The sequence below is a fragment of the Rhinopithecus bieti genome, unplaced genomic scaffold (assembly GCF_001698545.2).
Source record: "Rhinopithecus bieti isolate Rb0 unplaced genomic scaffold, ASM169854v2 scaffold_30032, whole genome shotgun sequence".
In the NCBI taxonomy this organism is placed as follows: domain Eukaryota; kingdom Metazoa; phylum Chordata; class Mammalia; order Primates; family Cercopithecidae; genus Rhinopithecus; species Rhinopithecus bieti.
Window position 1 is genome coordinate 76,068 of NW_016813134.1, and position 25,887 is coordinate 101,954.

A 25,887-nucleotide genomic window follows, 5' to 3' on the forward strand; every position below is an offset into this window, starting at 1 on the left:
TGAAGGTGTACGTGGATAGGAACCACAAAGTCTATCACTTAGTGAGATGGAGGTGGTGGGCATGCACAGCTGTTGGAGTCTGATGCCAGGTTGTGCCTGTTTGACAGGGAACTAAAGCATCCCTTGGCAGCTGTATCAGATCCAGGGTCCTACTGGAAGATTCCTGACCCTGGGCTCTCTGGCCAAAATTTGCCAGGTAACCTCAGGCCAGATCTGTGGGCATTCACACAGCCAGTTTAATGTCCAGCTTCACTTTTCTGATCCAGGATCTCCTCTTGGGGATGGGAGTGGAGGTAGAGCAGAACCCTAGAGAGGAGAGGTCAGCTTTGCCTCCCATTGCTAATGCTTCGGCCATGGCTCCATGTGCCCCAGATACAGGCCCCTCTGGCACCCAGGATGTGCACGGTTTTCTGCGGGTACATCATTCCTGGCACTTTCTAGGTCCACCCCATGCTCATTGCTTGGTACCACCAAACTGTACCCTGACCATTCTGATGAGTCTCTGAGGACTATTGAGTGACAATTACTGTCCCATGGCTGAAGTATTCACAAATGGTTAGGTAGGTGGCTCAAGTAACCAAGAGCTCTAGTGACATCCCAGGGTGAAGGGCTTGGTTGAGGTGAGGCAGACCAGCAGATCACTAGACAGATGCCTTCTCACTGCTGCAGAGCCTGTGGAGTAAGGATATGGCAGAGGCTAGGGGAGAGTGTCAGTGTTAATTAGATATTCTAGAATCAGAGATCTCATTCACGTGAGCCCTGCTGCTGCCCACAAACCCCGGGGGCCTTCTATTCTCTGAAGTCAGTCTGTCCATCTGCTCAGAAACCTACTTGACTTTGGCTTTGCCAACTCTAGAGAGCAGCGTTTGGGGGAAAGGGAGTGTAGGTTCTCAAGTCCTGGTGCTGGGTCCAGTGGACCATTCCCTTGCATGTGGGGCCCCAGAGGGGCCAGGAAGGAGGGATATGGGGATGGGGAGAGTGGCTGCACCAGATCTGAGTTACCTCAGCCGTCCTTCCTCCCCAGCTTTCCTCTTGGCATGGCGGGGCGGCCCACTGGCCAGCTCAGCTGTCCTCCTTGCTCACCATGTAATCCCTGCCAGGAAGAGGGGAGGGAAACCTGAGCCAGGCCTTCTCACACTGCATCCTGCCATCCTGTCCTCCCTACAGCCAGCAGGGAGAGTACGACGGGGTGGGGACAGGGAAGGGCAGGGCTCAGGGAGAGCTTCTAGGCCTAGCTGCTGCTGGGCCGCTGCAGGGGTGGGCGGACTGTGGGGTGTGTGGGAACCACAAGACTTAGTCCTTCCCTCTGGAGCCTGCGTCTAGGGGCTGCCCTGGCCTCCTCCGGCATCAGGACACCTGTGAGGCTGCTTCCATTTGCCGCTTGCCCTTTGCTTCCCTGTGTCTTGGAGGGCCCCTGCTGGGTATTTTTATTTTCATCCTAAAAAGGCCGTCTAGGAACCAGGGAGTTGAAGTCACAGCATTCCCAAGTGAGTCAGAGCCTCAGCCTCCTTATCTGTAACCCAGCAGCAATCATGCCCTCTGCCCAGGGTGGAAGGCAAAATGAGGCAATGCAGAGTGTGCCCTCAGCACACAGCCAGGCACACAGTAGTGACTGCGCACAAGCAGCACCAGCCCAAACCTGAACCTAGGACACAAGCGCAGACATACAGCCCTGTGGCTGATCTCACACTCAGGGCATCTCTGGCATTTGGGATGGGAAGAGCAAGGACATCTCTGGCATTTGTGTGGGACAGCTCTCTATGGCAAGGATGGGGCCGTTTGTTTGCATTTTCCTAGAACAGCCTACCTCCTGGCACATGACAGGTGTTTCTTTAAGCAGTTCTCTCTCTCTCTCTCTCTGTGTGTGTGTGTGTGTGTGTGTGTAACCAGGCCATTCGAACTTTAACTACCTACCCTACTAGTGCCATGGGATGTTGGAAGAGTATTTTCCCTTTTTTGGGTCTTGATTTTCTCATCTGAATAATGGGTATATTGATTCCTGCCTGAAGCGGCTGCTCTGAATTCAGCACTGGCCCGCTGCACGGCCTGCAGGAAATAAAGGGCTCCTTGACATCTGTTTCCCCGATCCCCCAGTGCAGAGATTTTTCTCAGGTTGCTTTGGGGTCTGACCCAGGAAAGAAGAGAAGGGAATGGTGGGGGCAACAGGGGCAAGGGAGGGAGTCCTGGCTTCTCAGCAGACGCTCACATGCTCTGCAGACTGAGGTGGGCAGAGCCACCCTCAGGTCAGGTGCACAAGGCTACTTCTGGTCCCACCCTGTAGGTCTGGGAGAAGTCAGGCAGGGAGCTTCACGGCACCCCAGACTGGCTTCTTCTCCCCATCTCCTGGTTCGAAGGGGATTGGGCTGGGGGAGTGGGTCCAGGGCATCTACACTGTTGTGACCACTTCCTCTCAGTGAGAAAGGTCAGGGCTGGCCCGGTGTCCATGAGGGATCTCTACCTCCTGGTGCTGCCCTGGACCTGGGAAAAGGCTACTGCATGCAAGGCTCCCCCTACCCCATCCAGTTCCCTGAGGTCAGGCTTCTGGCCCCCTATTGCACAAGCAAGGCGGGAGCCTGGCCTGTCTCAGGGTTACTGGAGGCAGGCGGGCCCAGGGCTGGGCCTGGACCTGGATCACAGTGGTGACAGCGACCTGTTTGTGACAGGACAGTTTGCACTCCCCAGGTGGTCGCTGAAAAGCCACCACTGTGGGAGGGGCCTCCGCGATGAAAAGGGGCCTCTGGCCAAAGCCTGACAGCCATCTGTTCCCGGCCGCCAGCCTGGACTCCTCCAGGAAGGGTGAAGACAGGGGAAGAGAGAGAGGGGGAAACAGGGGACACACACACACACACACACACACACACACACACACAAGCACAGAGAGAGAGAGAGAGACAGAGACACTGAGAGACAGATAAACAGAGAGACACAGAGACACAAAGACAGGAAGAAAGAACTGCAGACAGGCAGAGAGACAAATATGGAGGAAAGATAGCCAGAGGAAGGGAACAAAGAGACTAAGATTGAGGATGAGAGAAGTCGAGGGGCAGAAAGAGACAGAGATAGAGACATAGGGAAAGAAACAGAAGGACAGGACAGTCAGAGAGAGAAAAAGAAAGACAGAGAGAACAACAGAAACGGAACAAAGGGAACCAAAGGGATCAAGAGACAGAGAGAGCGAGACAGGGAGAGACGAGAGAGAGAAAGACAATGAAATTCCCTGAGACAGAGAGGGTGCTTGTGGTGATGGCTGGCATCAAAGTGAGGGTAGAGAGACAGAAATGTCCTGGGCAAGCTCTCTGATGGAAGGAGGACCCTCATGAGCCAAATCCCTTCCAGCCTCAGCACATTCAGAGGGAAGAAGCCACACAGGATCACAGCCTCTGGGTCCAGGGTTCTGACAGCAGTTTTCAGACCTTAGTAGTCAGCAGACTCACCTGTGGGGCATGTGCAAATGCAGGTGCCCGGGACCAACCCAGAGTCTGATTCACAGGTCGGGAAGACCAGAAATCTGTATTTCTAACCTGTTCCCAAAAAAGTGTTTGGTAAGGATTGTACCAATCACAATGAGAAATGCTGCACCAGGATATGCCAAGCATTGGTCCCCCATCTCCCTCTCATCTCTCCCCACACTGTGGAGCCCCTGAGTGGGCAGGGGGCAGGCAGGAGCCAGGGCACGAGGTGCTCTGAGGGTACTTTCTCCACAGTTGCTGGAGACTTCCTACACCTTTTATTTCACCAGCTAACAATCCCCCAGGAAGGGGTGGAGGCCCTCCATCAATCCCTGGATGGGCAGCCTGGGAGGCACCTCAGAGGTCATGACTCAGTCCCAGCCACTCTGCACTGTTGGAGGAGTCTCTGGCCAGCCCAAGGCAAAAAAGACACATGCCACATTCATTTATCCAGCTCTGCTACATGCCAGGCTCTGTCCTATCAGCTCATTTCATTCTCTTAAATAGATGAGGGATCCTCATTGATGCCACCTTAGGGATGAAGAAACGAGGTCTAGCGATGGCAAGTAACATGCCCAAGGTCACAAAGCTAGTCAGTGGCACAGCCTGCACTAGAATCTGGGTCTGTCTTACCGGAAAGCCCATGCTCACTCCCAACATCCCCTGTCCCCTGTGTCTATTAATGGCTTTATTGCCTGTCAGGCTAAGATCCCAAACTCAGCTCTGGGCTCCTCCCCACGTCCACCCCATCCAGTCAGTGTCCGAGCATACCAGTGCTAGCTCCACAACAGCTCTCATTCATCATCATCTTTTTCCATGGTATGCCTCTTACCAGATTCAACCTTCATACCGCTGGCCCAGACCTTGGCAGTCATCTTGCAGCTCACTCCCCACCGACTAATGTTGTTACATAACAGCATTAGTGAGTGAGATGATTTTAAGTGGCTGTCTTTCCAGGTACTCTAACAAAACAGAGCCCGAGGTAAATTTCCATGCTAACACTTGACAGGAGAGGAAGGGTCGGGGTGGGATGAAATTTCAGGGCAGCAAACTTGAGGGGAATGCTGTGAGGTGGTAGAAGGAGAGTAAAATTCAGGGGGTGCATTACTGAGTTGGTCACAGTCTTCAGAATAAAGCTTCTTTCTTTGGGCACTTGGGTTGTTTCCAGAAAAAGAATCATGTAAACAGTATGTGTGTATAGGTGAAAGGACAAGGAATTTATCCCCTCCTTCCCATCTCTTAACTGGCACTGGTGAAAGTTCATCCGGGGGGAGACATTAATTTCCCTGCACTTCTGGGTTGTTGCTTGGGCAACCGTGAGACACACTGGCTGGGCGTTCAGCTGTGGCCGCTCCCACGGTGGTGGGCATGATGGTGGCTGTGCCATGCCCAACCCTCACCCCTTGAGAAGGCAGAGATGGCTGGTCTGTTGGGAGATAGGAAGCCAGTGGCCAGATTCTCTTCTGGGCAGGCAACCAAGGCCCCGGGGCAAAGACAGCCAAGCAGCTCTGCTGGGGATCATCAACTGAGTATGATACAGGAGGGCATCTTTCATCGGTGAGTAAGATGATACAGAGTAAAGTAGGCAACAAATATAAATCAGTTTGGTCAAGTTCAAATTATATTAAAAGATATATAGACTTGGTAATAGGAAAACAACAGGGTCAGTGGAACCCTCACAGGTCTGTCTCCAGATGTATCTGCCCTGGTGACACATCCTGGGAGGGGACTCCTTGGCTCCAGGTGTGGTGGATGGCATGCCTCATGCTCCAACCAGCATTGGGGTTCTGACTGAGGACAGACTTGCAGGAACTGCCCCACATTAGACCTCAGGTCTCTGCTCAAATCCTACTGATGGAAATACTTGGAACTGGAAGTGTGGACCAATCTGGGTCGGTCTGGAGGTTGCACTGTGATGCTGCTCTGGAAGGAGGAGTTGGGTGCCTATAAAACTGTGTAAACCCAAGTCTATACTTGGAGAACTCTTGAGTCTCTCTGACCTACTGTTTGTTGTGCGACTCTGGCCAGGTTAGGGAGGGAGGAAGCCATGAAGCCTATGGTCATGAGAACTCCTTGTCTGCCAAGGTGTCTACCTCAGCCTGAGGAGGAAGCTGAGGATAGAGAAAGGCAGTCCAGGTGTGAGCTGCTAAGGAAGGGAGCTTGCCGGCAGCCCTTGGCCCCCAGGAATTGAGCCCACCTAGAGTTGAGAGCAGAACTAGGAGGTGGCATTATAAGGTAATCACCTCCTTGACCATCAAGACAAGTCAAGAACATATCATGGAGCTGCTTTTAGCAAAGCAGACTTTCAGTATCTTCTAAGTCACTTTCTGTCTGGGTGGTGTCCCGTTCACCCTCCTGATAAAATCACTTATATTTCTTCTTTTAACTGAACTCTATGGTTCTTCAGGTTGACTCACATCTTGTAGATTTCCACATTTCCATTTTTCCCTTGGATTGGTTTCTTAGTAAAGTACATCTTATTATCATATTTCCATCAAAAGGCCACCATGTCCACCTCTGCCACCTCCACTACCTCCACCACCTTCACTCCCAACCCCAACCCTCAGAGAACTCGTCTTATATTTCAGAGAGAGACGCTCAGTTTTCAAAGTAGCAAGCAATGAAAGGGAAGCTGACTGGTGCAGTCTAAGGAGCACAGACCATGGATTTAGGGCAGTATGCTTCCTTCTTCTTCTTCTTCTCTCTTTTTTTTTTTTTTTTTTTTTTGAGACAGAGTCTTACTCTGTTACCTGGGCCAGGCTGGAATTCAGTGACATTGAGGTCACGGCTCACGGCCGCCTTGACCTCCTGGGCTCAAACGATCATCTCACCTCAGCCTCTCGAGGAATTTGGACTGCAGGCATGTGTCACCACATGCAGCTTAATTTTTAAATTTTTTTTTGTAGAGAGAGAGTTTTGCCATGTTGCTGGCTGGTTTTAAACTCCTAGGCTCAAGTGATCCGTCCACCTCGGCCTCCAAAGGTGCTGGGATTACAGGCGTGAGCCACCACACCTGGCCCCACTCTTTGTGAGCCAGTTCGTGGGGTTCTGGTCAGATACTGTGTTGGTGTGATGTCCTGACTTCATCCTCTATCCACTCACTCCACCCTGACCCTTGTGGCCCACATAATCCAGAAGTCTGACAGTGCAGTAATGAGGAGGAGGGTCTTGGGCCCAGGTTGCTCTTCAGCTGGTTGGCATGGTATGGCTGCCCCAGGCTGTTGATGGGTACTATCAGTTCTGATTGATCAGCTTCCACATGCTGTGGATCATTAAAAATTTTGCACAACACCAGTGCTACCCCATGAGAACTATGACTCAGTTTATGTTACTTATTGAGGAGGCTAATGGTGATTTCAGTGATGGCAAAGCTCTTTAGCTCCATGGTTTCTGTAGGACTAAAGTGTCTGGTTAATTGAATCCAGATTTTCAGTAAAAATAGAGCCAGTGCATGTTAAAAAGATGGAATCTGGGGTATGACAAATAATTTCTGTGCACAAGAAAAGGTTTTAATGGTTAAATAAATAATCCAACTGGATCATTGCTATAGACTGAATGTTTATATCCCCTCAAAATTCATATGTTGAAACCTAATCCCCAGTGTGATGATATTTGGAGATGGAGCCTCTGGGAGGTGATTAGGTCTTAAGGACAGCCCTTCTGAATGGGATTAGTGCCCTTTTAAAAGAGACCCTGAGAACCCTCTTGCCCTTTCTGCAATGAGAGGATCCGGTGAAAAGTATCCTGCAACCTGGAAGAGGGCCCTCATCAGAATCCCACCATGCTGGGACCCTGATCTCAGACTTTCAGTCTCTAGAACTATGAGAAATACATTTCTGTTGTTTATATGCCGATCAATGATAATTTACTATAGCAGCCTAAATTAAGATAATAATCCAAATCAAATATGATTTTTGAGGCTCTCTGAGCTATTTTCACAGAAAGTTTTACAAGCTGTTTGCCTCCAATATGAACACACTCTTCCCCAAACCACACACAGCCCCTCTGCATATAAAATTTAAGTTCTGATTTAAAAAAGAGTTGCTAACTATGGGGGTCCCTGATTTGATGGAAACACTTGAGGAAATGCTCTGGGGGAATCTTAGATGGCCATAATCAGAGCCTCCAGTGTGAGGAGAACAGAGTGGGGATCAATGGAGAAAATAAGGCAGTGTTCCATCATTGCAAGAAGGAAGTTCCTTATGGAGTCAGCCAGCCATGGAACAAGAGATGGTGCTGCTGAGAATAATGGTAAATTACTAACTCTCATACTAGCAGGACAGTGAAGTCTGATGACACCGTGGTTGGCTGTGGATGAATGGACTACTTATAAACTGAATATAAACTGTTGCCATAATTTTGGAGAGCTATTTGGCAACATCTGATAAAACTGAAAAGTATATACCTCATGAACCAGGTCAGATCATGTACATGCTTGCTTATCACAGCAGAGTCTATAAAGCTTAAAAACAGGGAAATGTCTATGGCAGGAGGTATTGTATAAATCGTGGAGTCCTCTCATACTGAATACTGTAGAGCAGTTACCATGCATGCACTAGATCTACATGGAAACGTGTGGACGAACATCTACAACACAAAACTGAATGAATAAACTACAGTTAGAAAGATATTATAATATGACATCATTTAACTATAGTTTTAAAACATGCAAAACAATATGTATTGTCTACAGATACATACATTTGTGGTAAAAATCTAAAAAATGAATAGAATGCACCACAACTTCAGAATAGTGATTCCTCTGGGGAAGAACGGAGAAGAAGGCATTGGAGAGGTATTCGTAGAGATCATCAATACATGTGTCATGTTTACTTTTTATAAAAGATCTGACTATACAGCCATAAAAAAGAATGAAATCATGTCCTCTGCAGCAACACGGATGCAGCTGGAGTCCATTATCCTATGCGATCTAACTCAGAAACACAAAAGCAAATACTGCATATTCTCACTTATAAGTGGGAGCTAAACAATGAGCACACATGGACATAAAGATGGGAACAATAGACACTGGGGCCTCCAAAAGAGGGCAGGGTGGGAGGGGGCTGAGGGTTGAATAATCACCTATTGGGTACAATGTTCATTATTTGGGTAATGGGTACATTAGAAGTCCAGTCCCCACCAGTACTGCAATATACCCATGTAACAAATGTGCACATGTATGCCTTGAATCTAAAATGAAATAAAATTAAAAGAAAATCTGAAGCAAACATAGGAGAAAAATGTTGACCTTTGTTCACTTCCAGTGGCGGGCATGTGGGTATTTGTGATATTACCAACTGTACTTTTCTGTGTGCTTGAAACATTTCATAAGGAAAATAATAAATGTGCAAAGAAATACGAAAATCCAGAGCCCTGCTTTTATGGAAGTGTTTAAACAAAAAGCTGTAGGAGTGTCTGCTGGGTGCAGTGAACAAATGCTTTCTACACAAGGGTGGCAGAGTGGTGGGGGTGGCCTGAATGACTGGAAAATCAGAAAGAGGGTTTGAGCCCTTGCCCTGACTCTCATGGCTTGTGGGACATTTTAATTGGTGGGAATGGGTTGCTGTGAGCCAAGGAAGACAATGTGTGTTGATGTGGGCAGAGAACAGTGAGTCACACACAGTGAGGGTGAGGACCTGGGCTGGCCAGAGCTGTCCGCCGGAAGCCTGCAGTGATAGATGGTTGTCAAGTAATACCTTAACAAGTGTGTAGGGTGGAGTGTTGAAACCACTTTCAAAAATGACTCCTCTACCTCTCCAAGGACTGCTAAAACCCCTCTGTAAAAAATGGGGTACACCGATTACATCATTAGCCACCAGAGTCAGATTGAATTCATACTATCACCCAGTCACTGCCATGTGTTCATGTGTCACCTCTCTGAGTTTTTTCTTGCTGCTAAAAATGAGTAATAATAGTAGCATCTGCCTCGTTAGGCTATTCTGAGAAATAAATGAGATTTCACATATAAAGTGCTTAGCACAGACCTCAGCACTTAGTAAACCATCAGAAAATGTTAACTGGTTATTGTGACCATTGTTACTTCTGGGTCTGAGCCTAAAAACAACTACCAAGAAACATTTTGCTAGCTTAGATTCAGTGATATTTATGACTTGAAAATAAGGCCAAGGAGAATATGGTTGCTAAATTCAAAATTGTCATGATTCTGGTTTATTTTCTTCCTAATTAGATATTCTGTAGCTTTTATAATTATGCCTCTGAAAAAGGGGGAAAGGCAAATAATCAGAAATCTGGCAAAAGGCAGCTGATTTTGCACCTCTTTCTTGAACTACTCTCATTCCGGGGGCTCCCAGTTCCATCATAAACAGCTTCTCTTCCCAATCTCTCCCTTGCTTTCTGTCCGTGCTGGCTCTTGTCTTCCTCTTACTGTTGGTCCCTTCTGTTCTGGCTCTCTACCTACTCGTTCTGTCTTCTGGCTTCAATTCCAATCAATGTGTTGGATACCTGGCCCCTTGCCCCAGCCCAAGCCTCCATCAACCATTGCCTGGACCACATAGTAGCTCCCTCCCCATCTCTTTCCACAGCACAACAGAGTGAGTGTTTAGCAATGCAGCTCTAATCATGTCATGTCCTGGCTTACATTGTCTCAATAGTTTCCCTTTACTTATAGGATGAAGCTCCATTCCTTGGTAGGACCTGTAAGAACCTGCATGGATGGTCTTAGCATCAAGCTTGAGCTCTCCCATCCTTCATAGTACTTCCACCCCTCTGTGCAAACTCCCAGGATTAAACTGCCCTGAATGAAGTGGATCACATTCTCCTTTACTCTTCACCAGGTCTTCAGGAGTAAATTTTGTGCTTTTGTTCATACTTGAAGCCTGTAATCATTAGGGAAATGCCATCATCCATCAATAACCTCATCCCAGAAACCCTGACCTCTGTTAACTCCAGTGCTTTTTCACTCATCCTGTCCTAGAACTACCTCCTCTCTAAGATCTTCTCCAACCACAGTCTGAGATCCCCCCTTCAACTGTCTCATGGCCTCACATAGAAGCCATTGGACTTCCTGGAGACCTCCAGTCCCGAAGTCCCACCCTTTTCCCTGGCCATCAGCTCCTTTTGGCCTCTCTTCCCTCCCTGCAATGCATGGTGCCTTCAGTGGTCCATCCAAATGGCTCTCTCACTACCTCCCAGGATTCTCTCATATCCCTCCTTCTGCCACACACGCCTGACAAAACATCAATCCTGCTCAGTGTGGCAGCCAGCCTGGAGAACAGAGCATGGCCTGCCCTGAGGGTCAGGACCTCCAGTAGCAGCTGGCCCTTGGGGCTGCCCTTTGTCCTTTTGCGTACCCTGGATTGTCTCATCTCCATTCTTCTCTGGAACACCTCAAACCTTCATCCCTTTCCTTCTGAGTCCTCAATTTAACCCCCTCCCCATCCCCTCCACCAGCAGATGACCTCATCTCCTACTACTCCTGCACACTACCTACAGACTTATGCACAGGCACACCATTCTCTCCCTCCTGCAGGACAACCCCCAACCTGGGCTCCTTGGCCCCATTCTGTGGTGAGCACCTGTATTTTTGCTACCTATCATCTGTCAATCACTGTTCTGGTAAAACAGAGCCCCAGGGTTTATTTGGGGGCCCACGATCTCTTACTCTGATCCCAGGTTTTGCTGAGGTTGATCCTATGTCCAGGTCCATGTCTAAACTAATCAGCAAAACTCATTCCATTGGACACTTGTGGTTGTGCACATGACTCAATTTGGATCAATGAGAACCTGGCCCTGACTTTTATTGTACTGTTGGGGTGAGGTGTACTGTCTTTCTTACAGAACACAAACTTGCAGCTGTAGGAAGTCATCTCACAGTGTCAAGAAGTGAGTCTGTCATCAACAAAATACAGGCAAGCCAAATCTAGGAACATATAAAAAGATAATACATCATGAAGAAGTGGGATTTATTCTAGGAATGCAAGGTTGGCTCAACGTAAGAAAAGCAACAAATGTAATATATAATATTAATAGAATAAGGACAAAAACCACATGATCATCTTAATTGTTAGGAAAAGCATTTGACAAAATCTGACATTATTTCATGTTAAAACACTCAACAAACTAGGAATATAAGGGAACTTTTCAATTTGATTCAAAAAATCCATGAATATCACACAGCCAACATAAACTTAATGGTACAAGATTGAAAGCCTTCCCCCTAACATTTGGAACAGGACGTGCATATCTGCTTTTACCATTGCTACTTAAAGAAGGTTCTTTTCAGGGAAATTAAACAAGAAAAAGAAACAAAAGACATCCAAATTGGAAAGCAAGAAGCAGAACTAATTGAAGATGATGTGATCTTATATATGAAAATCCCAAGGAATCCATGAAAATCATTAAATCTAATGAGTTTAATAAGGTAGCAGGAAACAAGATCAATATATAAAATTAATCATTTTCTATACCCTAGCAGTGAACTTTCCAACAATGAAATCAAGAAAATAGTTCCATTCACAAATGGCATCAAAATTAATAAAATACTTAAGAATAAATTCAACAGAAGAAGTACAAGGCTTGATACTGAAAACTTCAAAGATCTTCAAAAGAAATAGAAGGTCTTTAAAATGAAAAACATCCTGTATTCATGGATTGAAAGAATGTATATTAAGATCCCCAAATTGATCTACAGATTAACACAATCCCAGTCAAAACCAGATGCCTTTTATTGTAGAAACTGGAAAATGCTGAGCATAAAATTCATATGGAAATCCAAGGGACACAGAGCCACCAAAACAATGAAAAAGAACACAATTGGAGAACTCATACTTTGCAGTTCAAAACTTACGACAAAACTTCAGTAACTAATATTGTGTAGTCTGGCATACGAATAGACATTTAGATAAATGGAATAGAATTGAGAGTCCAGAAATAAACCCATACATCTATGGTCAATTGATTTTAAACAAGGGTGTCAAGACAAACAGGGAAAGAATAATATTTTCAACATATGATTCTGAGACAACAGGATATCCACACGGAAAAAAAATGAAGTTGAACAACTGTCTCACACCATAACAAAAATTAACTGAAAATGTATGATAGTCCTAAATGTAAAAGTTAAAACTATAAAACTCTTAGAAGAAAACATAGGTGTAAATCTTCACCATCTTGGATAAGCAATCATTTCCCAGATATAACACAAAAAAGCATGAGCAATAAAAGAAAAAATAAATGAATTGGACTTTCTAAAAACAAAATGTGTTTGTGCTGTGAAGGATGCTATCAAGAAAGTGAAAAGTCAACTCACAGAATGGAAGAAAATATTTTAAAGTCATATATCTCATCAATGACTCATACCTACACTATATAAATAATGAATACAACTCAATATTAAAAGACAATCTCATTAAATAATGGGCAAAGACTTTGAATATACATTTCTCCAAAGATGGTATACTAATGACCAGTAAGTACATAAAAAGATTCTCAGCATCATTAGTCATTAGGAAAATGCAAATTAAAACCACAGTTAGATATCACTTCATGATCACTAAGAAGGTATATGTAATAAAAAAGATAGATGATAACGAGCAGAGAAATTTGATCCCTCAAACATTGCTGGTGGGAATGTAAAATGATACAGCCACATTGGAGAACTTCTGGCTGTTCCTCAAAAATTTAAACAGTTACCATATGCATTAGTCAGCAATTCCGCTCCTAGGTACGCACCCAAGAGAAGTGAAAATGTATTACTCAGCAATTCCGCTCCTAAGGATTTACCCAAGAGAATTGAAAATGTAAGTTCATCCTAAAATATATGCATAAATAGCAGCATTATTCTTAACAGCTTTAAAGTGGAAACAACCTAGATGCCCATCAACTGATGAATGAATAAACAAGCTATGGTATACCCATACAATGGAATATTATTTAGTTATAGAGAAGAATGGACCAGTGATACATGCCACAATATGGATAAACCTTGAAAAAAATCATGCTGTGTAAAAAGAACCAATCACAAAAGATGACATATTGTATAACTCAATTTGTAGGAAATGTACAGGATGGGCACGTTCAAAGAGATAGAAAGTAGATTCTGGTTGCCAGGAGTTCGGGGTAGGGAAAAATGGCAGAGTAATTGCCAATGTATGCAGGTCTTCTGGGAGGTGACAAAAATGTTCTGGAATTAGACAGTAGTGATAGTTACACTAACTTGTTAATATAATAAATAACGTTTGTAAAGAAAAACAAATTGTAAGGGTGAATTTTATGGTATATGAACCACATCTCAGTTTTTAAAAGGAGAATTTTAAAAGTGAATCTGTCTGAGAATGGGGTCAACAGTGAGGAATTGGGGACAGGAGATGGAGAAGGAGAAACAGGATCCTGTGATATCACTTGAGCCCCTATAACCAGTTGTGCCAGAAGTCAGACTACCTTGGAATGTATCAGTTATGTGAGCCAACACATTCCCTGCTTCTTAGGTTGGGGTGGGTCAGGTTTTCTATTGCTTACCCCCAAAGGAACCCAGCCTGGCAGACATGTCCTGTGTCTTCCTCCAGGCAATGCTGTTTCCTTCTGCATTTCCATCTCCATGTATTGGCTCCTTGCTCATGCTTCTTCCACTAAAACAACAGTTCTCCCGGCCAGGTGCGGTGGCTCACGCCTGTAATCCTAGCACTTTGGGAGGCTGAGGCAGGCGGTCACAAAGTCAGGAGTTCGCGACCAGCCTGACCAACACAGTGAAACCCCGTCTCTACTGAAAATACAAAAAAATTAGTCGAGTGTGGTGGCTTGTGCCTGTAGTCCCAACTACTCAGGAGGCTGAGGCAGGAGAATCACCTGAACCCAGGAGGCAGAGGTTGCAGTGAGCAGAGGCGGCGCCATTGCACTCTAGCCTGGGTGACAGAGTGAGACTCCATCTCAAAAAAAAAAAAAAGTTCTCCCCTGACTTTACTTTGCACCCTTTTCTCTTCCTCATTTCACTCAAATCTCCCAAAGAATGGTGGTCCACATATGCTATTTTTGTTTCCATGTGTTTACCTCTGAACCCTCTCCTTCCGGGTCCTGCCACACTGCACGGGCACTCTACTGCCCCCCTGTGGCCAAATGCAGCAGGTGCCCCTTCATGGTCCTCTTGGGCTTGTCCCACAGGGTTGGTGCCCACCTACCTACCTCCATCTGGGAGAGCTCTGAGTTCTCTCAGCATCCCTTTGACCTTGCTTCTCAGCTTCCTCAGTGGTCCCTGATTTCTCTGTTCATTCCCGGACATTTGTGCCTCACTGACTGGTTAGGGCTAGGGCTAGGGCTAGGGTTAGGGTTAACCATAACTGCTCTCATCTTCTCCTCCCTCTCCCTGGGCTACTGCCTCCATGCTCAGGACTTTGAGCTCCATTCCTCATGACTGAATCCCTTGCCTGAGATTCAGATTAGCCCTCCCCTGTTCCCCATTTGTTTGGAAGCACCACCATGGACGCAGTCACTCATGCTGGCAACATGCCTCCTCCCTCTCCTTCCCTTCACGTAGTCATGCAGTCACCAAGTCACGCCGTGTCCCAAGTATTCCTGGCATGGTCCTCTCTCTTCATGTCCCTATCACTACCACCCTCTATGCCTGTCTGCTTGCTGGTCTCTTTGTCTCCAGTGTTCTCCGCTCCAGTTCCCCTTCTTGCACTTGATTTTAAAACACAAATCTGAGTATGCCAGTCTCTGCTCTGCTCCAACCCACAGAGGTTCAAGTCCAAGCCTTTGGCAGGGCACCTGGGCCACCTGGTGCTGGGCTACCACCTGCTTCTCAGATGCCTTCCCACTGCCTCTGCTCATGCTGTGCTCCTCCAGCCCAGAGATGCTTGTTGGTAGCCACAGGGAACATGCTGCCCTGTTTCTCTCTGTGATGTGGTGCTCTCCTACCCTCCGCTCCTTCCTGACACACTCCTACTTCCCTTATGACTGGGCCAGGTGGCAACTTCTTGGAAATACTTTTCTGGACACCCCACTCCAAGTCCATCCTCTCTGTACCCCCACCCAGGTCAGGTCATGTGGTCTTTCTCTGGTTTCTACAACCCTCTGGACTTGTCTCTATGAATCTATAACATTGTTTAAATAGGCTTCACATCTATGCTGTGTGCTTCTGGAAGGAAAGGCTGTGCATGTTGCTGGTGCCTAGTATAATGCCCAGCCCTCACCAGCTGCTCAGTGAGTGTTTAATGAATGCAGGAGTGAACCACAACAGCTAATAGTCTCCGGCTACTCACTGTGTTTCAGGTACTGCTCCAAAACCTCTTTATATATTAACTCATTTAAATCCCTCAACACTTATGAAGTGGGTACTATAATTGTCCTCATTTTACAGATGAGGATACCAAGCCACAATGAGGCTAAGCAACTTATCCAAGGTAGTATAGCTAGATTCAAACCTGGCTGTAGGGGCTTGACCCATACCCACCTCATTGTGCTGCTGCTACAGCTCTGCCTGCATCCCACGCTGACTTCTGCTCATGCACCCCCTCCACTTGGAATGTGAGCGGTTAATCACTTTCTCCACCTAGTTCAAGACCCAGCTGAGGCCCTACCTCTGCATGAGCCATGCAGAGCTTGCTGGCACAGTGCAAATGGGCCCCTAACATATGACATTCATTATAACAAAGAATAGTTCCCCCAGAGCTCATTCAGGTCTCAGCACAAATTGTCTTGTAACCTGACAAAGAGAGCTGGTGATGTATAGACCCATTACATACTGGCTGTTAAGAGACATCACCACTGACATCCATGCTTTTGGAAATGTCATCTTTTTTGTTGGAGGATGTAGTTTACTCAAAAAGGAAAAAATATATATTTTAATATTTTTCATTTATTTGATATAATTATAGTTTATATAATGCTGCCATTTATTTGCTTTATCTTATTTAATCTTGTATATTTTCCTGTGCAGTGCTCAGGATAGGTTAAACCCATTTTATTGAAGTGAAAAATTGAATATTAATGACACTAAGTAACTTGCTCAAGGCCCCATGGCTCATTTGGACCCAGGTTTGTCCACTTCTAATACTCGTGCATATTCCTTGCTTGATGTAAGTATCTGAACAATATCTGGCCACAGAGCAGAGCTGCAGTGGAGCATCGTGCAGGTGGTGGGTGGCAGAAGCATTCCTTAGGAGTCTCAGGAGTAGTCCAGCAGCACATCTCACTGCAGAACAGCACGAAGGGCTTCTCACCATGCTCTTACTTCACCAGGTTAGTTAGGTTTTTCTCTTTAAGAACATATATACCATTATGGACTGGCTTGTATGTCCCTGCAATTTAATATGCTGTAGTCCTAACCTCCAGTACCTCAGACTTGACTGTATTTGGAGATAGGGTCTTTCAAGATCTAAGTTAAAATGAGGTGGGCTCTAATCCAACATGACTGGCAATTTTGTTTGTTTTTGAGACAGAGTCTGGCTCTGTCACCCAGGCTGGAGTGCAGTGGTGTGACTTCGGCTCACTGCAACCTCTGCCTCCCAGGCTCAAGCTATCCTCCCACTGCAGCCTCCAGAATAGCTGGGACTACAGGCATGCGCCACCACATCCAGCTAATTTTTGTATTTTTTGTAGACACGAGGTGTCACTGTGTTGCCCAGGATGGTCTTGGGACTCCTGGGCTCACACTAGCCACCCGCCTTGGCCTCCCAAAGTGCTAGGGATTACAGGTGTGAGCTACCATACCTGGCCGACTGGTGTTCCTATAATAAAAGGAGACTAAGACACAGACACACACAAAGGGAAGATCATGTGAAGACACAGGGAGAAGACAGCCATGCGCAAGCCAAGGCGAGAGGTCTCCGGAGAAACCCACCCCACCAATGCCTTGATCTTGGACTTTCGGCCTCCAGCTATGAGAAAACAAATTTCCATTCTTGAAGTCACTCAGCCTGTGATACTGGCAGCCCTAGCAAACTAATGCACACATACATTTTAAACTCAGATTAATTCTGTGATCATTAATTTATCTTCAGTTTTTTAATAGCCCTAGTCTTATGACCACTGTTAAGTTCACCAAAACAAAGGCCATTGGGGAAAGGGGCCTGTAACTGTTGACTGAAACAGCCATTGAGGAGGCTATGCACTGTGAAGCACATTGATGAGGCAAAAATTCTGGACAACCATGTGCACATCCAGCTGGGCCCATCACTCCCCGAGGGGTCTGGGGCAATAAGTAGACTTTACCGAGCCTCAGTTTCCTCAACTTCAAGTTGAGACATGTGACTTTGAGGTCTTTTCCAACCATTCTCTGATGGAAGAGGGCGTAACATTTCTGGCTTAGTGACGCTGTGAAGCATACAGGTTTTAGTTTGGGGAAGTCTAAAGCCCCCACCAACCTTTTCCTTTTGAAAAACTTAGATACAAAAGGCTCTTTGGTTCCTTTGCAGGATAGTTCCTTATCGAGCTAGTGGCTCGATAAGAAAAGAACTCAAAGAGATCTGAAAGAGCCTGGAACTGGCAGCTGATGGAGTGGGTGGCAGTTTTACAAGGACTTCAACGAGGGCCTTTGAAACTTTCTGCTATTCAAGTCTGTTTAGAACTTGCTTCTGAAGCCTGATATCTTTCAACTGTGGTGTCTTAATTCTTGCCTCCTGCCCTGGCAGCTGAGCCCAGAGGAGCTTTGCAGGACAGTGGCACTTGTTAGTGAAGCCATAAGACAGGTGGCACTCAGGACAGGAGCCTCTGAACACCCCAGGCAGGCCTCGGGGCAGGACAAGGTTGAAGGGCTGCAGAGAGCCAAGGGGGAGGGGTGGACCCTCACAGGGCCCCATTCCTATAAGGGGCCCTCTGATTTTGAGGAGAGAGCCAGGAAAGCAGACGCCATGAAAAGAGAGCTGGGTGTGGTGTGTGGGTGGGGGTGGGGGAGGGAGTGGAATTAGCCTTCTGTGGCTATTCAAGTGGGAACATGTCACTTTGCTCAGTGGCATTTTGTAAACTGTCAAGTGAGGGACGGTGGCCTGGCACCTTCAGAGATGACCTGTGAACACATGGCCCACAGGAGCACTGGCCCAAGTACAGATAGGAAGGCCAGGAGCTGCTGAAGGTCAATTAAGGCAGAGAACCATAATCTCAGGGTACATGGTGCTCCAGGAGGCCCATGGGGAGGCATTGTGAAGTCTATGAGACTCTGACCCCACATGCAATGTGTGGTCATGTTGACTTAGCATGTTAAGAAGCTGTGATTGGTAGTAAAATACAGTGAAGGTTAAACCAGAACCTGCTCGACTGTTTGTTAGTGGAAGGACTACTGTGAGACTATGGCAGGAGATGGAGGAGCCTGGAAAAAGGGGTTTAGTATGAAAACTGTTTGGAGTTTATCCATTCCTGCGGAGGCGTGGGGGCGGGAAAGAGCGAGTAGATCCAGGGGCTGGTGCCAGCTCCTAACACAGAAACACTTCCAAGAGGAGGAAAGAGGTTCAAAACAAAACGGATGTTGCCATTTGTTGTTGTGGCAGGCATTTCACGTGGATGATCTCATGCGGTCCTCACAACCACTCCATGATGTGAGTATCACTGCCTCATCTTATAATATTTGAAGAAACTGAGGCTCAGATAAGTTAAAAATGTGACCAAAGTCAACCAGCTAACAAACAAATCTTGCTGGAGTAGCAACCCAGCCCCGCTGGCCCCCTTGGCGGCTCTAGTTACACTCTGCAAGTCATCTGGAGACTTTGTGCCTCTGGATCACCCAGATCCCCTTATTCTAGTTCTGCAGGCAGCGAGCAACTGTTTGAGAGCTTGGAGGGTGAATTTTCTGAGTGGCTAAGCCTCTGGGAGGAGTTCTCTGAGCAATGCCATGAACTGGGGCTCTGGTCTAATGTATCTCCCATTACACCTGATAAATGGTCTTTCTGAGCCATCAGCTGGTTTCATTTCGGAGCAGGTCAGGAGAATTAGTTCCTAAAGACTGTTACTTCTGAGTACTCTGGAGGATTGACTTCTGGGGTTATCCAGTCACTCTGGGTACCTTTTTAGCTAAAACAAATATAATTGAGAAATGAGTCTGCAATCGTATTGAGAGATGTTCACATCGGATACCAAGAAAAGCAAATTGCTAAGAGTTGCAAATCATTAACTAGACATCCTAGGACCCTGTAAGCCAATAGTAAAAGCTCTAAAAGAAGGAATTTGTTGGGGACTAGGGAATGGGCAGGAATGCAGGAGGGGGAGCCCGCTGTGTGATTTGTTCTTTCTGAATTGCTACTTCTGTATCTCTGGAACACTATTGTTAATAAGTATAACCTGTGGGATATGAAATATTTTTGAATACTTTCTGCTTTAATCCATTTGTTCATCCACCCACACAAGCAACCATTCAGCCTGCATTGAGAAGACTGTTAGGAATGCTACCGATGAAGATGAGAGCTGGCGTTTGTCCCATGCTTACTTCATGCTGGGCACTATTTTGAGTGCTTTACTCATTCAGTGCTCACAGCACTACTCGGAGAAAGGTACTGTTATCCTCACTCAGAGGAAGGTAATATTATCATCATTTTACTGATAAGGAAACTGAGGCACAAAGAAATTAAGTGATGCACTTATCATTCTCAAGGCAGCAGGAATGGGAGAATGGATGGGAACCTGTGGTCAAGCATCAGACTTGGAGTCTTGAGTGACAGAGCGTCATTAAAGAGCATTTAGTAGGGACCCTAGGTTCTATGAACAAAGCAACCACAGTTCTGCTTTTAAAATTTTTCTGAAGATTATTAAACTGTTATGCCTCCCTTACCTCTGAAAGAGTTTGTGGAAACGATGAGATAGACTAGCTGCAGCTACAACTGGACTTTACTCATTAGAAGTGAGAATGGAAGTTTTTAGGCACCAGAAGAAATTAGCAAATGACGTATCTGCACCATGAATGCCATTATATGCTTTGCTAAAGCAAAGAGGCCTTGCATGGTTTTCATCATCTGACACATGATTAAACTTTGTAAAGTTATATTTTAATGTTTTGAATCCATGCTCTTGAAGAAAATAGTTTTGTATCTAATTCTGTGAGTGTGAAGGTTGCTAAGAGACTATTCATAGAAGTATACAATTTCAGAGCTGGAAGTGACCTGGGAGATTGGGTCCAACATCCTCATTTTACTGAAAAGGACATGAATGTGACTTGTTCAAGGTCAAACAGCATGAATTTGGTGTACATTAGGAATGATTTAAGTATTTTATATAGGGCCAAGAACTAAGTAATAAGAGAGAAGGAACATCATTCTTTTCTAAGGTTGAGATTTGTTATCAACACAAACTCCATCAGTTACTAGTGATAGGAAAACCATCTACAGTGGCTAAGTCAAAAATCAAGACTATATTCCTCATTCATGTAAATGAAAAGTCCAGGACACTGGTTTCAGACACGGGGCTTGAATGATGTAATCAGGACTCAGTCTGCCTCTCATTCTGTTTGCTTCTTTCCATGTTTGCTTCCTTTTCCAGCATGTTCTTCTCACAAGCCACCAAAATGGCCCTAGCAGTTATGAGATGGTTCCCATCTTTATAGGTTTAGCAGACAGAAGACCCTCCCCCTTCCCACCACTACCAGTTCCATTTCATTAGCTTTGATTGACTGGGTTGGGGTCACTTGCTCACTCTTGAAGTGAGCACTGTTAGTGGTGAGATGTGGTATTCTCATGGGTTAGACCCCAGCCACATGCTCACTTGTGGATCTGTGAGCATGTGGGGTCAGGCCCACTGCAAATCATATACCCCAGGGAAAAATGGGGTGCATAGTAACAACCCCAGGAGAAGTGGATGCCTGGGAGGTAAAACCACAGATGTGCACTGCAAGATTTCATGAGAGCAAATGGTCCTAAGACTTTTTTGTTTTTCTTTAGCTTTTGCAATGGAAAGAGATGTAGTGTAGACTGAGGCAGTGATGAAGAGTGAAGGACATCTTTTGGGTTGAGGGTAAATAACTTTTCCCTGACTAAGGAGGGGACTAAGCTGTTCTGGGCTGAGTGTATGGTTCCAACTGCAGGGAACTATCTCTCTATTTCAACCTTCCTTCTTTTCCCCTGAGAGCATGCAGCCCAGATAAAGTCTTCATTTCCATCTTTTCCATGGTTCTCTGGTCAAACAATTCCACATGGGGACATGTCCTTCTTGCTTAAGCACAGGCTCCTTTCTTAATCCTTTGTCTTCTTCCACTATCTCTTTCGACTTTCACCTAGCTATCTTAAGAGAGCCTTTCTCATTCAATTCATCTATGGACATACTTCCTGCCAACACAAGGATGCTTTCCTGCTGCAAATAATAGAAAATTCCCTCTAATTCAACAAAGGAATTCACCACCCCGCAAAGCAGGAAGTGCAAAGGTAGCGCCAACTGGGCCAGGCACATTGAAGTCAGGCTTGGTTTCCTCATGGTCTTCCTGGCTTTGTGCCCATCTGTTGCAACTTTGTCCCCAGGCAGACTTCAGCTGTGCTTGCAAGGTGGTCTTCTGCAGCAACAGGGACAATGTGCCTTTGGGTTTGTATTTGGCAACACAGCAAGGAAACCTCTCTTTCACTCCCAGTTCACCTTCAGTCCAACTGGACAAATTTAGGCCTCATATCCCTTGCTGGACCCTGACAGTTGTCAGAAGGATCCCTGAACCCAGTGTTGGCATGAGATGTGCTTATTGTGATGGCTTCTCTAATCTGGATCCTCGCTGGGGCTAGGGAGAATCCAGGGTCCCTAGGGTCACATGGCCTGATTGGAGGAGGGTAGAAGGATTGGATGGATGCTGGGTAGACATTATTTTATGTTTAGTTAGGCTGTATGTGTTTCATATGTTCTAACATAAATATGTTTTTCACTAAAAGACAGTATTTCTGACTTTATGGTTTAAACAGAACTTTATGGATTAAACTTATAACGTAAACATCATGTATAAAATTGTTTGTTTGGAGAAAATACATATCTTCATGCCAAACATCTTATTCATAAGTGTATTTATACCAATTTAAACTACATTGAGATGAAGCAATGATGAAAATAATTAAGACTTTGGGGGAAATCTGGCCACCTAGACCCCTTGCAGAGCTTTGGGCAGCACCCTGTTGACCCATAGCATCCAGGTAAGTGCACACGTGCGCACAAACATACCGAAGCCTTCTCTCTGGGGATGCCCATCTCATCCCTTGTATGGGATTCTTATCTGTTTTTATCTTGTGCCTTTTGTTCCAGAGTCTGGGCATAGACATAGGGTTGGTAGCTCTGTGTATATGGATTATAGTTAGTGGTTGGAACAAAACAACTTGAGGTTTCATCTCTATGTGCCCATCTTTATCCTTTTCTGAAGAATGTCCTGGTTTGGGGACAGAAGAGCTTGGGCAATAAGAAACCTACAGATGATGCCACCCTCATCTTAGCTGGTGCTTTTCACCTTCTTCTAGCTGGTGATTTACGTGATTCTCTGGAAAATGTATGGAGAAACTCTAACTTTAACTCCTGAACCCAGGAGTTCCCCTCTCCCTAGTCTCTCCACCAGAACAGTTACTAGGTCTGGGAGCACAACCCAGGGGTGATGTCATGTACACAGAGGGTGAGAACAAGAGCTCCTCAGATCCACTTTTCGGTCTGGCCAAATGGGCTTCAGTGTCCTCCTGTATAAAGTGGGGGCACCTCTCCCAGGATTTATTTGGCTGCCATGTGTTTAGGGCTTACTCCATGCCAGGTTCTGGGCTACCAATGTTACCTACATTTCCTCTTCTAATTCTCAAACACTGACTTGCTGCAAGTCAATCAGCTTGTGGCAGGGCTGGGGTCCAAGCCCTGGTCTGTCTGACTCCCATGTCTGTGCTGTTAGCAACTCCTCTCCTCACAGGGCTGCACAAGGGAAGAAGTGGGAAAGAGCGTGGAAAGAACCTGACGCAGTACCTGGCACTCGCTGGGTGATCAACAAATGGTGGTGGCGGCTGCTGCTGCTGCTATGAAAAGCAAAGGTCCTAGATAATCCCCCAAACTGACAGCCGGCTCTGCACAACCTACAGCTGGCCATGGTCTCCCTGAAGACTTGTTTATTGGCCTTGTGGTTGTCCAAAGAAAGAGTTATCTGTCCTCTCTCAATTTCCCAGGCCTTCAGAAGTTAGGCTCAAGTTACTGAGCATGCACACCTGTTTTTCTGGGCCCAGAGGGGCTGGAGAGCTCAGGTGACCAAGCACACTTCTGACCCGGGCTGGGGTCAGCAGGCTGAGGTACTGGCCAAGAGTCTTCCAGCCAAGGGCAGTAGCCAGGATCCCACAGTTAGAAGCCTTGCAGGGGAAGTGGGTGTTGCTCTGGGCCTTAAAAGTTCGTTATTTTATCCTGATCCCCCACTGTCCACAGCGGACATAAGCGTGACTCATCCTCATGCCAGCTCCATATCAGCTGTGGTAAGAAGGGCTGCTCCCAACCCAGGGAAAGGTCACAAAGATGCAAGTAACTGCAACTACAAACACAGTGAATGCTAGTGGGTGCTTCTTCGGTACCAGAAACGGTGCATAAATGCTTTGTTTATAGTCTCATGTGAGCCTCACAAGCAGTCTATGGAGTAAAGTAGTATCAATGACACCATTTGAGGGATGGAGAAACTGAGGCCCAAAGAGATGGGATAACTTGCCTGACTGCACACAGCATGTACAATATGACTTGCACTAAATACATCTAGCATGGAAGTTTGTTTTCTGCACCATGAGGCAGAAAACTCCCTCCTCCACACAAAGGCTGAAGGGTCTTCCCCCAGAGCAAAATACTGGGAGATTTCACTTCTTTTCAGTAAACTTTAGAACAATGACAATGCTGGGAAAGGTAGTTGACCATGCTGGTGCTCACTTCATCTCCAAGTCTCACAATGGTCCTACAAGCTATAGCTCAGAGAGGTCAAGCAGCCCACTCCAGGTCACACAGCTCTCTGTGCTTTCATTACACCAACTTTGGTCTCCAGGAAAAACGCATCATGGAGACATTCTTAATACACATCAGAACACACATTTTCTGATACTCAGCAAGGGTGCCTTTATCTTCATCAAATTTCTCAAAGGTTATTACTACCCCCTCTCACAACTTTATGTGATTCTCTGGAAAATGTACGGAGAAACTCTAACTTTAACTTGACTCAGACTGCAGCAAACACAGAGAGGCGAGCTTCAGCCTGGATGAATGTGCAGCTTATTGCCTAGGTACCTGAAGAGCTGGGAGATAGCACCATTCTTATTGCTGTGGGATTTTCTCCAGTGGCTATCTCTGTTAAGAACAAATCCTGACCCTCATGGTGCCTGCTGGTGCATCCCTGGTAGGCAATGCTCAGATGAGACCTTGGATGTGTTAGCTCCAGCAGAGGTCAGGAATGGAGGGCTGTGGGAAGTGTGTTACTCAAATGCATGTGGCTGTGACAGAACCCCACTCTGCTTAACTTAAATTTTTAGAAAACGATTTTACTGGCAGGATGTAGGGTAATCTACAGACCCCACAGAGAGTAGAATAATCAGGCCTCAAAAAAGACAAGAATCCAGGTAGCCCCACACCTGTGGCAGGATGGAGGCAGCCTCCTCAGGGCACTGCCCCCAGGATGGGTGAGCCACAGCTGTGGACTGTCCCTGTGTTACTTGGCTCAGGATTCAAATTTACAACCCACAAATAGCTCAAATGAAACAGGCAGACAATACCAAGTGTTGACAAGGTTGTGGAGCAAATGGATTCCTCACACTGGTGGGGAAGTAAAATAGTACAGGTATTGTGGGAAAACATTTGGTAGTTTCTGAAAAATTAAACATAAATTTACCATGTGATAAAGAAATCCCACTTCTGTGTATCTAAGAAAAATGAAAACCTAAACTTAACATAAAATCTTGTATGAGAATGTTCATAGCCGTATTATTCATGATAGCCACAAGGTGAAAGCAATCCAAATGCCCATCACCTGGTGAATGCAGAAACAAAATGTGGTATATCCATACAATAGATTACTATTTTGCAACAAAAAGGAATGAAGCATGGATCAACATACTATAACATAGATGGAATTTTAAGACATTATGTATATTGTATGATTCCATCTACATGAAATACCCAGAAAAGGCAAATCCGTAGAGACAGAAAGTAGATTAGTGGTTGCCTTGAGCATAGGGAGTACCTGCAAATGGACACAAGGCTACTTTTTGGGGTGAGAGAAATATTCTAAGATCAGATTGTGGTGATGTTGTACAGTGCCATAAATTTACTAAAAATCATTGAATTGCCTATTTAAAACAAGTGAACTTTATGGTATATAAACTACAGCTCAATGAAGCTATTTTTTAAAAGCATTGAATTTGCAGTAGTGAGTCAGAGTAGATTCATGTGTTGCCCCTGCTGTGCTGCCTTATTTGACAGGTGCACCAAGTTGATCATAGGGAACTGAGATAATCTGGGCACTGTTCCATCAGGAGCAAAAGTGGGAAGAAGAGTTTCTGCACAGATAGGTACCTCAGAGACTCCCACCCCCCCCCCCCCCTCCCCC